This window comes from Antechinus flavipes, chromosome 2 (assembly GCF_016432865.1).
Source record: "Antechinus flavipes isolate AdamAnt ecotype Samford, QLD, Australia chromosome 2, AdamAnt_v2, whole genome shotgun sequence".
Classification (NCBI taxonomy): Eukaryota; Metazoa; Chordata; class Mammalia; order Dasyuromorphia; family Dasyuridae; genus Antechinus; species Antechinus flavipes.
Genome location: NC_067399.1, coordinates 141,994,646 through 142,007,545, shown reverse-complemented (window position 1 = coordinate 142,007,545; position 12,900 = coordinate 141,994,646). Strand labels below are relative to the sequence as shown.

General features: G+C 42.8%; 1 protein-coding gene across 1 annotated transcript in view; it reads right to left on the bottom strand.

The window, feature by feature from the left end:
* Positions 1–12,203, bottom strand: part of SLC39A14 (solute carrier family 39 member 14) — a 57,258-nt gene extending 45,055 nt beyond the window's left edge. Inside the window, exon 1 of the mRNA XM_051975704.1 lies at positions 12,039–12,203. The gene's annotated coding sequence lies outside the window, so the exon portion shown is untranslated. The remainder of the gene's footprint in view (positions 1–12,038) is intronic.
* Positions 12,204–12,900: the final 697 nt, after the last annotated feature.

Below are 12,900 nucleotides of genomic sequence, written 5' to 3'. Positions count from 1 at the left end.
TATGAATGCAAAAGTAAAACTTTTCAAGTATTTCTTGGTTCTAATATTCCATGTTCTATGGTTCTCTGTATCACCCCTAAGCTACAAGAAATGCACAAGCAGAGGGCAGGGCTGTATTTGAAGTAGTCCCAAGGAACCCAGTGATTACAGCTCAAAGCAAGAAAGAACAGGCAGAATCACACATAGTCAAAGCATAGCAGAAGAACAGTTTGCCAACTAAGCAGACTGTTAGAAGCCCATGAAAAATACTGAGAAATAACTATCAACCAAAATTAAATAATAATCAAAACATATCTCACACATCTGTATGTGATAACTAGAGATAAAAAGTGATGGGACTTCTCAGTTTCAGAAGGGCTATAGAAAAGATGGGTACCACCCTGAGATACTGTTAGTGAAGGTGAAATTCGGTCCAACTGTTCTGGAAGGCAAAGTATGCAGAATGTGAAAGTATGGAAATAAAGAGGGGCATTTAGGCGATACAGTGGACAGACTGGAGTCAGGAAGATGAAATCAAATGTGGCCTCTGACACACAGCTACTAGCTGTGTGATTCTGGGCAAGTCATCCACCCTGTTTGCCTCATTTCCCCCATATGTAGAAGGAAATGGCAAACTACTTCATTATTTCTGCAAGAAAATCCCAAAAGGAATCCTGAAGAATTAGAACAAATACAAAGAAAGTAACTAAAATATCCATGTTCTTTGTCACACAGATGCCATTGCTAGATATATATCTCAAAAATGTCAAAGACAAAGCTTCCCTAAGAGGCCAGAATCTTTACATTCTCACATTATGTAGTAGCCAAGCAAATATCTACCATCTGAGGGACTGTCTAACCTCAGTTAGATTGGTAAGGGAATAGAAAAAAAAACAAGCCTATGAAGACTGAAAAGCATGGGAATACTTACATGAATGAACTTTATCCAAAGTTAAATAAACAGAACCAGGAAAGCAATATGCAACAGAAAACATAGCTAAAGAAACAAATAAATAAATGAACAACATGCTGCCTAATTATAAAGATCAAGCCTGACCCTGAAAAAGAGAGGAGAAAATGTACCTCCCTTTCTTTTTGAAGGGAAGGGGAGGAGAGGGCATCAAGTCCTGTCAGATTCAGTTCATATGTTGTTGAATTACTTTTTAAAAAATCCTCTTAAGAGATGAATCTCTAGGGAGAAGGATAAATTTAGAAAAGGAAAGTGCTATAACAACAAAAGTTATAGATAAAATGTGTGTGTGTGTGTGTGTGTGTGTGTGTGTGTGTGTGTGTGTCCTAGCAGACCAAAAAGCATCCTACTACCTGAGGCTAAGAAACCAATAGAGGTTCTAACAACCAGAAGGTAACAGAAATGGGAATACTATTCAGATACTAAAGTCACACATTACATGTGATAAATGTAGAATGAATAACTGTTGCCTCTGCTCCATACTGGAGCAGAAACCAGTCCTAAGCATGGTCGGCTCTCATGTCTGCAAGTAAAAGAGGATATGGGTGACTGCCCTTAAGTAGAAAGGAGAAAAGAGAAGAGAATCAGAGACGATCAATCAAGCATTTCTTATGTGAAAACAAAAGTGAACTTTCCCTTCCTTCAAGTTTATTTTCCCTATAGAAGAAATAGCCAGAGAACCCTAACTGAAGTTATAGAGGAGGAGGGAATGTGAGCTCTCTTATGAGGTGGCAACAGGCAAAAATTTCATTGGGATCACCAGGCCCTTCTTTAGCAAAGTGTTTTCAAAATGTGAGAGGCAGGAAGTGAACTTTCTCCTTCCCAGGACACCAAGAGGCACAGGGGGAAAAAAATAAAGAGATCTAGAGTTTGAGGAGACCTAAGAAAGTTCTGTTCTTTATTACCAGTCTGAACCTGTGCAAATCCCTTAAGGACCCTGGGGACCTCTTCATCTGTAAAATGAGATATAAATTTCTTTTTGGGTCTAACTCTTAGCACCATCTCATTTAGTTTTCAAAATGGCCTCAGGGGAGTCCATGTCAATGATGAGAAACCCAGGATTGCTTTGAGATTCAAAAGAGATAATAACTGCCAAGTGCTTAGCTTAGTGCTTCCCTTGTAATAAACCCTATATACATGTTAGGTACTACAATAGTAACAAGTTATTATTCATATCATTAATTTTTATTGAGTAGACTTCAATCATAAGTATTTATTAGTTTATTTTATTATTTATAATATAAATCAGTAGACTACAATTTAATATTACTCAACAGGGTAGTTGATAATGAATTTACATTGAGTTAAAGATATTTATTTCATAAAATATCCTTGATTATTCATTACTATAAATTATAATACAATTCATGTTTATTGTTATATTCATAGTTCCTATATATTATTATTAAGTACCAACCTGAGATTGCCCTAAGATACAAAGAAAGGCAGAAGGCAATCCCTGCTTCAAGAAAGTCCCAGTCTAATGGGGGAGACAATTTGGCAACAACTATTTTCACACAGGATCAATAAAGGCTAAATTGGAGATAATCACAGAAGGCAGGCACTAGCAATAAGAAGGATCAGGAAAGGCCTCTAGAAGGTGGGATATTAACTGGGACCTATGGGAAGCCAGGAGGCAGAAATATAGGAAAAAACTCCAGGGATGAGAGAGGACTAAGTTGAGCAATGGAGTGTGTTGGGCAGAAAGCAAAAAGGGGAGGGGAAGTGGAGCTAAACCATCAGATATGTGGAAGGAGTAATGCAAAGGTCGGGTTATGAAAGCCTTTGAAAGACACATGGAACATTTTATTTTTCATCCTGAGGGTAAGAGGGAGCCATTATAGTTTGCTGAGTAGGGCTAGCCATGTGGTGAGATCTATGTGTGGGTGGAGGACAGAGTGCAGTGGGGAGAGACCTGAGGGCCTGCCCCAGAGTACCTGCAGTGCCCGAGCCTGGCGCCTGACCGGAGGTCCTGGGAGCTGAGTGAGGAGCCAGAGACCAGTCTTGGCGCTGGGGAAGGGTGCGATACCAGGGAAGTGATGAAGAGGGAGGGGCCAAGGGTGGCTAGGTTCTCAAGTTCAGAGCCGCTTTTCACAAGACCGTACAAAAGGGAGGCTCTGAGACAGATAGCTGTGCTGGCTATCTACATAACTAATTCCAAGGTTCCCTTTGCCTACCCTCTGGCCTCAGTAATTCTGAAGTGGGACAAGAATATTGTTTTAAATATAGTTGGGGGGGGGGGGGGAGAGGGGGAGAAGAGAAGGCGTCTATAAATCTCATAGTGCCCAGCCATCCAACACTACTGACGAAGAGCACCGATGCTGGTTCCTGGAATCGGTCTTCACCGAACCCTCAGAGACCTCAGCCTTCTAGGGTGCCCAAAAAAAGCATTTATGCAAGCGGCGCAGTGACTGCTCTAGGCAAGGGGCTGCCCTGAGTGCAGTTACCGTGTTTCCCCGATAATAAGACCTATCCCAAAAATAAGCTCTCCCTTTACTGTGTAAGATTCCTCTAAACTAAGCCCTCCCCAAAAATAAGCCCTATTGAGATTGCTACTGTAGTGAAGGTGATCCCCTGCACTACATACTACATTACGGTACCCTCTGAATGCATCGTTCCCCCCCCCCCCCCACACACACACCCAGTGAAATGCACGCTGTGCTCCGAGCTGGATCCAATCAGAGCTGCAGCAGTGATTGTGTCATCCTGTTCTTCCCCAGTGATTTACTTGCTGGCGCCATTGAGAGCAGTGCCGTGGAGGAGAGCTGAGGCAGGACAACATAAAAACCCGGTATGGAAGCGGGAGTGAGGGGGCATGATGGAGGATAAAAGGGGCACGATGGAGGATAAAAGAAGAACTCAGGGGGCATGATGGAGGATAAAAGAAGAACTCAGCCAGCACTCACCACGCTAAAGAAATGAAGAACTTCCTTGCAGAGAGAAGAATAGATCAAGTAATGATTCCTGCAGGAATGACTGCCTATCTCCAGACCCTTGATATTGCAATAAACAAGCCATTCAAGGACCATTTGCACATGGAAATCAATGACTACCTTGAAAATAGAATGGAAAGAAATCAGTGTGGAAACTTTGTGAAGCCCTGTCTGCAAGAAGTTGTGACTTGGGTGAAGAAGTCATGGGATAAAATAACTGACAGCTGTGTCGCCGAGGCACTACGAGCAGGTTACCTGGACAAGACATGTTCATTTAAAGAGAGCTATATTGCTGGACATGACAGATTGGGTCCACTTCTTCTGAAGGAAATAGAGGCGCAAGACATCCAGGACGGAATTCAGGGTATGGACACTTATGACGATGTTGTTGAAGAAGATGACATGATCATTATTGAACAAAGGTACTTTTTTTTGTTCACATTTACCTGTTTATTAAAATTGCTGTCAATGTTCATTAAAATAAGCCCTCCCCTGAAAATAAGCCCTCTGGTGGTTTTCTGTCAAAAAAAAAAATTATAATAAGACAGTGTCTTATTATTGGGGAAACACGGGTACTACAAAGAGCCTTCCTTGAAACCCTGAAGGAGGTGGGCTAGGCAGCTGAGCTGGAAGGAAAAACTGTTTCTGTGAATCTAGGAGGTTGTAAAGCAAGAATAACTGGGAGGATGAGTTGAGAGGGGGGAGATAGTTGGCAGATCTAGTCCGGTGGTGTAAAATTATGGAAGGTGATGTTAGCATTTGACATGGAAAGAGATGAGGAGGCACCAAGGTAATGTCTATTATATGCCAGGCACAATCCTAATTACTGAGGATTCAAAGAAAGGGGGGAAATCCTGCTTTCAAGGAACTCATAGTCTAACAGGAGTAACAATATGCAAAAAAAAAAAAAAATTAGACACATACCATAAAAATTGGAGATAATCAAGAGAGGGAAGAGTCTCTCTATTTGACTCTCCATGATCCCATTTAGAATTTTCTTGGCAAAGATCCTGGAGTGCTTTGTCATTTCCTTCTTCAGCCCATTTTATAAATGAGGAAACTGAGGCAGTCTGTCCAGGGTCACACAGTGAGTAAATGTCTGGGCTAGATGTGAACTCAGAAAGGTGAGTCTTCCTGACTCCAGGGCTGGCACTCTCTCCATTGCCCACTTAGTTGCCCTATAGGGGAATTGGGAAGGTATCCAGTAGGAGGTGGGACATTAGCCTGACTTGAAGAGAGGCAGGGAAGCCCAGAGGGGCGGCTGAAGAGGAAGGATAGTTATGAAAACACCCTGAGACACAAAGGGAGTGCTATATGGGAGACATAGCTCAGGAGGTCACTTCCTGGTCACCGATGGGGATGGACAAACAGCATTTTAACATCTGATGATTCCTTCGGGGCCCAGATCTGGAGTCAAGAAGCACGTAAGTTGCGTATTTTAATGTCAACTAGGGCGTATTACAGCACAGCTGAGCTTTAAGTTTATTTAGTGAGTTGAATGCTTAAACATACTTTATGCCGTTCTTCTGTTAATTTGGGTTAATGGTATGACCGTGGTGGCTGGCACGAGATTTACCAACCCTTTTTATTATGATTTAGTCAAACTTTCGTTTATAGCTCAATGTTAGTCACTGCTGTAACCCGTGGGGGTGTCGTTAAACTAGGACTCTGCATACTTCGACTGCCTTGGTTTCCTCACCTGTAAAAACGGGAATAATTGCATCTACCTACTTTCCAGGGTGGTTGTGAGGATCAAAAAAGATATTCTTGATATAGAACTTTGTAAAACTTATAATATATAATCACTGAGTGCTTCAACAAACCCTAGCTATTTTTAACTATTATTATGTGGAAGAGGATTTCCACTGCAGAAAGTCCCAGAATCTCTGATTTGATAGGGACCTTGTCTAGTCCAGGGCTTCTTAAACTTTTTCCACTTATGATCCTTTTTCACCTGACAGATTTTTATATGATTCTGGGTATACAGTTATATAAAATAGATATATAAATCAAATATTTACTGATAATAAATCACAAATAAATTTGTTTCAAAGCAATTCTTTACATATAATTTTACCATTTATTAAAAGACAAAAGCAAATTAACATACGAATGAGATAATTTGCTTATTTATTTTTACATAGAGAATTAAATCTTGTGTGAATAAAGATTTAGTATGGGAGACAAACAAGGAGCTATCAGAAAGGCCAGGAGAAGTAGAGGAAAGTAGTGTCATGGAAATCTAAAGAGAAAAGAGTATTATTATAAAGATCATCAACAGTGTCTAAGCTCTGAAGCTCAAGAAAGTTGAATATTGAGAAAAAGTCTTTAAATTTGTTAATTAAGAGATCATTACTTATTTTGGAAAGAAGAGATTCATCAGGATAGAACCCACAGTGCAAAAAGCAGGGAAGAAAGAAGAAAGGAAGTGGAGGTACCTATTACTGGGTCTTCTAAAAACTTCAGTGAAGGTTTTATCTTCTAAATAGTCTGTAATTAGATGATAAACTCAGGATCATAGAATCCATTTTCTTGATAGTTTACAATTTCTATAAAACTTAGATCAATACAGATTACAGAGTAAAAAAATACATGCTCACTATGTGTGATGTTTTAGATTTTCCAGTTGTGTCTCTGAATCTAATGTAATTGTCTAAATAAAAAAGCACATACACATCCCAATTTTGGATGGAAAACACTATCCTCATCCACAGAGAGAACTATGGAAACTGACCATGTTTCCCTTTTTTTTCTTTTTCTTTTTTCTTTCTTTTTCTGGTTTTTCCCTTTTATTCTGATTTTTCTCTTACAATGTGATTTTTGAGGAAATATGAAAAAAATGAATGTATACATATAACAAAAATGTTTTTTACATATAACTGGGGAAAATAAAAATAAAAAGCATGTGCATTACTTATGGCTTTTGCTGTTGCCAAATTTTTCGCAATTCCTACATTCAGTTACACAACCCTATATGGGGTTGAGACGTCTCAACACAATATACACAAATAATAGCATCCCACTTGACTCCATTAGACAAAACAGCAGGTCAGTTCCATACAACAGACACTTTCCAAATGGAGTAGTTTATCCAAAATCTGAATGGGCAGCCTGCCTTGGGGGAGGGGTCAGGATAATGTATTCCCTTGACCATGTTAGGGCTTCCAGCCAGGATAGGACCTTCACTTATCAGGAGTGGTGGATGACGATCTATCAGCCCTCAGAGGTCCTCCTCCCCATTTTTGGCATTCTTTGAGCGTTTCGGTTTACAGAAATTTGTATTGTTCCCTAGCTCAACACCTTTTCAGTCCAAATTCCTGGAGTCACCCTCACAACCTTCAGAAGATATTTTTTTTTAAAGTCCCCTTCCCCAGACAAAAAACACAAATCCACAACAATGATTTTGAATGCATAGCCTACAGCTAATGGGAAAAGGCTGGCATCTCTCCCAATACGGGCAGAGGACAGGAAGCAACCAGCAAAGCTTTAGCCCTGTTCAGATTTGGTTGCTTTTATCAGACTGCTTTCTAAGCAGAATTTGGTTACTCAAACAGATCCTTTTTCCAAGAAAAAATGCATTTTCCTTCTGTAAAAATGAAAAAAAAACCCTAAGATTGGATTTTTGGGGATATAAGTAAATTCATTTTAAAGAAAGTTAGAACAGCTTCAAGAATTTTCTCCAGTGCCATTCACTCCTTGATAAGCTGAAGAATTCAGGCACCCAAATACTGGGAAACCAAACCTTGCAGTACAAATCCCAGACAATCTGGACACTGTCTCTAACCAAATATCAACTCAAGGCAAAGACAAGACTCCTCTTTGCATAACTATCAATAATTAGGACTCAACAAACCATTATTAGTCTCTCACCTCATTTAGGCTCTCACCTTACCTTTCTTGTATATTTACAAATCTACTTTTTGCTCTAAATGGACAAATGCACCATTCCCTGAACATATGTTCAGATTCAATTCATAAATCATTTATTGAATATCGTTTATGTGGTAGATTCTTAGAGAGATGTTGAGGTTACTAGGAGAAAAACCCATGCCCCAAATGTCCATTCTCCTGTCATTCCCTTTTACTACATCTCATTTTGTCTCTTTTTTTCTCATTAATCCCTCCATCAGAAACATCCTCTTCCTCTCTTCCTCCTGTCTAAATTCTCCCCATCCTTCAAGGCCTGGGCTTACATACTACCTTCATAATAAAACCACCTAAGCTGACCTTGATCCTTATAGAAGTGAAGAGTATGTGAGATAAATAAAGGACTGGCACAAGTTCAGAATAATACAGCAATGAGTCTATTCCTAACTCAACCTCTTACAGGGGGGAAAACTTGGGAATATGCTGTCATCCATTTTTCTAGAGCTCCTTTATCAGCAGGTGGCAAGAAATCTGTGACTGATTCTCCTGGGACCTTGAGCTGTGGTGAAGGTCAGGGAGAAGGTTTTTAAAACCAGAGAATGATTTGCTTTGGATCACCACTAAATCAGTAGTCCACATGAGAAAAGATGACCAACTTCCTTAGGACTTAGCCAGCCTCACAGAGGCTAACTCTGCATAACATACATGAGAGAAGAAAGGCTAAATAAGCAAGTGGAGGCCACCTATCCTTTCTTATAAATGAGAACATTCCACTTCTGTTTCCCTTGTCAACATCCCTCCTCCATCCCTCTCTGACTGTTCACATCCCACCCATCTTTGCTGGCTTAACTCAAGTCCTAATTCCATCTGAACTCTTCCCTGAAGGCCCAACCCAAGCTAACCTCTGTGAATCACTCAGGAAACTTAATCATTTGAGGCTTGACCTGTACTGACTTCATAATGCCCAATCTTGGTTTTTAGCTTTTAGACTATGTAAAAGTATGTGCACTTAAATCTGATGTGAAGGTGACCCTGGGCCACCATGCCAGCAAAACACAAACTCAGGCTGGCCCTACCAAGTTGGAAAGCATTTCAGAATAAACCTGGTACTTATACCCCAAAGAGTACAAGAAAGGAAAAAGAACCTGTAGGCACAAAACTACTTAAAGCAACTCTTTTTAGGTGGCAACAAAGTGGAAACTAAAGGGATACCTATCATCACGTGGAGAATGGCTTGAACAAATGATGACATATGAATGCAATGAAAATGCTGTTAAAAAAAATGACCAGAGGATGGTTTCAGAAAAGCCTTAGAAGACTTTTATGAACTAGTAAAGAATTCAGTGAGCAGAACCGGGAGAATAACTGATACTCTAAACAGTAAAATCAAATAACTTAGATTAACTTATGAAAACATCCATTTGGAGACACTGATCTTCAACTTGGCCACAGAGTGATGAATTTTCCAAGCACCATGAGCTTGGGGCAGGGAAAATCTGTGTTCAAATCCTACCACCTTTCTTGTTTGAATAAACATGGTAAAATGCTCACCCTCTCTTTGTTTCCTCACATGTAAAATGAAAATTATAAAGCCTGTAGTAACTAACTTCCAGGATGGTCCTGAAACACCCATATGACAAAGTAAAGTACTTTGAAAACTGAATGCCAGTTTGTTAATTGCTGATTATAATAATTGTTAATAATAAGCTCTGCGTCTGGCACATAGGAAGCACTTAATAAATGTTTGTTGAATATTTCTAAGGCACAAAGGTTCTGAGATCTGTCTTGAGGAGGGCAGCAGATTCCTAAAGTAAAGGTGTGTCCCTCCTCTCTTCTTCTGCCCCCTTTCCCCACCCCACCCTAACAAAAGATTGTAGAAGATGTCTTCTCCTACTGCCCATCACAAAAATACACAGAAACTTTCCCATAAAGAATGAAAGAACAAATGAGTATAAGTCACAAAGATGATAGTTGGGATACGGTGCTTCTAGGTATGAAATAACCAAAACTACTTCCCTTTTCCAAGCTTACGTGAGGAAGATCCATCTCCAGTCCAGCTGCCGATATTCTCTGGCTGGAGCTGCTTTCCTGGCACTCCTGCCTCACTTCTAGCTGCTCTCCTAGTCAGCCCTCTCCTCTTCCCTCTTGCCCCTTTGCCACACTCTTAGAAACAGCGAGAAGGAACCAAAGCATTTTGGGCTGAGCAGGAAGGGATCTCCTTTGACCAATCCCTTTCCAGAAGAGAAACTCTTAACCCAAGTCTCTCATTGCAAAAACCAGACATCCAGCACAGTTTGGGAGAAGTTTTACTTCCATGGGCACACATTTAGATGAAGAAACTGATCCCACAACTGTGAGTCAGAATATCTGATTCTAATTACTAGTTGCCATGTGACTCACAGCGTCTCTCCTTTCTTGACTGAAAAGACTAATTCCTGTCTTATTTCTAGGGGTTGCTCTGAGTTTGAATGATAATAAATACTAAAATTTACTCTTGTGAAGGATCTTGGGTATGTTACAACCCAGTGAATTCAATATATGTTGATAAAGTGGCCAGGCTGAACACTAAAAACTGAAAACTTTTATTTATTTTTTCCAAATAAAGAGAAACTGAGGTCTGGAGTACCAAAGAGCATGGGCTTGTAAATTTAAAGCTGAAAAGGACTTGAGAGGTCATCTACTCCAAACCAGAAAGAAGAAGGAAACAGAAGCTTACAAGTTACATTGCTTGTTCAAGTCCACACAGAGAGAGAGCAAGCAGCACAATCTGGATTCTAATTCATGTTCCTTTACTCTCTCCACTGAAGGCCACACTGGCTAGAGTCAAAATTAGAACCCTGCCTTCTTGCCTTCTTATGACTAGGAAAAATAACCCAGGAAGAAACAAAGAGTATTTGTTTGAAGAAAAAAAATTACTCCTCATAATGAAGGTTTGCTACCTATAATCTGTATTCCACACCCCAGAGTCAGACTAGTGCTATTCTTATAATTCTGTAGCCCCCATCCACCACAGCCAAGGCCAGAGCAGAGGGCTCATAGTCCCCCTTCAAACCACATGCCCAGCATTATCTAAATCACCTAGACTACTCTATCAGCTGGCAACTCTGCTTGCTCAGGACCTATCACCTCATTGGCAAATTCCTCCAAGGCCTTGAGCCCAGCAATTCTGGGAGATGAGAAAGAGAAACTTTGCTTAATTTAATTCACCAACAAATTTTTATTATGTACCTACTAAGTTCAAGGCCCAGTGCCAAGTTCTGGGTTTACAGATGGAAAATGACAGTTCCTGTGCTCAACCATCAAGCATATATTAATTTCATATAATGTACCAAATATTCTGCTGGGCACTGGGACTACAAAGATTTAAAATGTGTGAAGAGTTTATATTCTACCCCAAGTCTGGAGGGAATTGGTGGGGAACCCAACAGGTCCTTTCTTGGACAGAATACAAGATAGATTGTAATATTGGCCAAGAAGAACTCCAAAAAACTTTAGGAAAAAGCATGAGAAAGAACATTATCAGAAGGGAGGAAGTGAGGGTGGAGGAGGGAAACCAGGGAAGGCTACATGGAGGAGTCAGCCGTTGGACTGAGCCTTGAAAGGATTGCGAGGCAGAGCTATTCCAGGAATTATAACCCAGGCCTCGTTGGAAGGTTGTTTCTTGATTCCCAATGCCTAAGTAAGAGATCAAAACTGCCAAGGAATGGGTAGTGCACAGTGCCAGGCACACAATAGGCGCTTAATTAGCATTTAGTGAACTGAGCTGGATCCCCGTGGACTCCTCCAGGTCTGCTTTCTGGGCCCCTGGGCCGTGCTCCCGAGGACCTAACTGGAAGAGTTCGGGGGCAGCAGCTTTCCCACATGGCCGAAAGGTGGCCCAGGCACAAAGGAGGCAGGAGGCAGGGAAAACGGCGGCAGCAGCAAGGTTGGAACCAGAGCGTGTCAGGAAGCTACCTCGATCTTCCTTCCACGGACCGGGACGTGTCAGCCTCTCCCTCCTCTTCTGCCCTCGGGGCCCACGGGTACCACCCAGAGCTCCCTGCGGCATTCATCTGGGTTCGCTGACATCTAGGGCACAGCGTGTGCAGGTGAGAAAGCTGCTCCAGGCCATGGCCCAGTCCCCTCCAGCATCTCCCTTTCCCCAGGGTACAAGCGCGTCCCCGTCTCCTAAAGTGCTCGGTTGTATACGCGCGGCGGGGAGTCCCCTACGCCCTCCCTCTACGATGCTCTCCCCCCCTCCATCGGCGCGCTGTCTGCTGGGCCGAGCCCGAGCTCGCTGGCTCGCTCACCTGCAGCTCCCGTGGCGCTGGCCCCGGCTTCTCGGCGCTCCGCAGCTCCGGTTGGGCCCTCCAGGACCGCGGGGATGACAAGCGACAGCGGCGGCAGCTCTGCGTACTCTGACCGGTTGCAAGCTCCAGCGATACCCCCTTCCCTGCCCCCGGTCCCCCTCCTGTCTCCCGCCACCGCGCGCATGCCCGACTATATACCCCGCACGTCAGCAGCTAGGGGCCACCCACCGCGGAGCCCCGGCCCGGCCCCGCCCCTCCGCCCGGCCCCGCCCCGTGCCCGGAGCCCCGAAGCCGCGTGATGATCGCAGAGTGCGCGCTCCCGCATTCCGGGGTCTTCTGTCGGAGTGGGGCACCGGCGATTCAGAGCTTTGGCAGGGCGCTGCCCAGGAAAGGCGTGACACGTATCTGCTGTCCCCTTTTCCCCCCCTACCCCCGCGGACAGGGGCTGCTCTGGGCAGTGACAAGCGCTCGAGGCAAAGAAAGGGTTAAACGTGAGTTCCGCAGCCTCGCGATCCGGGAGAATGGGGACCAAACACCCTAGCCCACGATGTCTTAGGCGAGGTCCCTCCGGCTTACTTCCCCATTCCATCAGGATGCAAGTGTCGTCATGGTTACTCCCCAAATATGGGATGCTCTTTTCTCCAGAGCGAGCTAATCCAAACCTATCTGCTTTCAGGATTTATGCTAGTCGGTAGGGTACAACCCAGCTCTATTTGGGGGAAAACCCTACTTACATTTCTGTGCCTCCCCTCCCTAAGGCTTCTTACTGCTCCCAGGGCCGTTGGATTCCCCGGTTCTGGCCTGAGTGGCTCTTTGCCCCAGGAAGTTTCTTTGTACCTCAGGATATTTTTTAAAAATTATT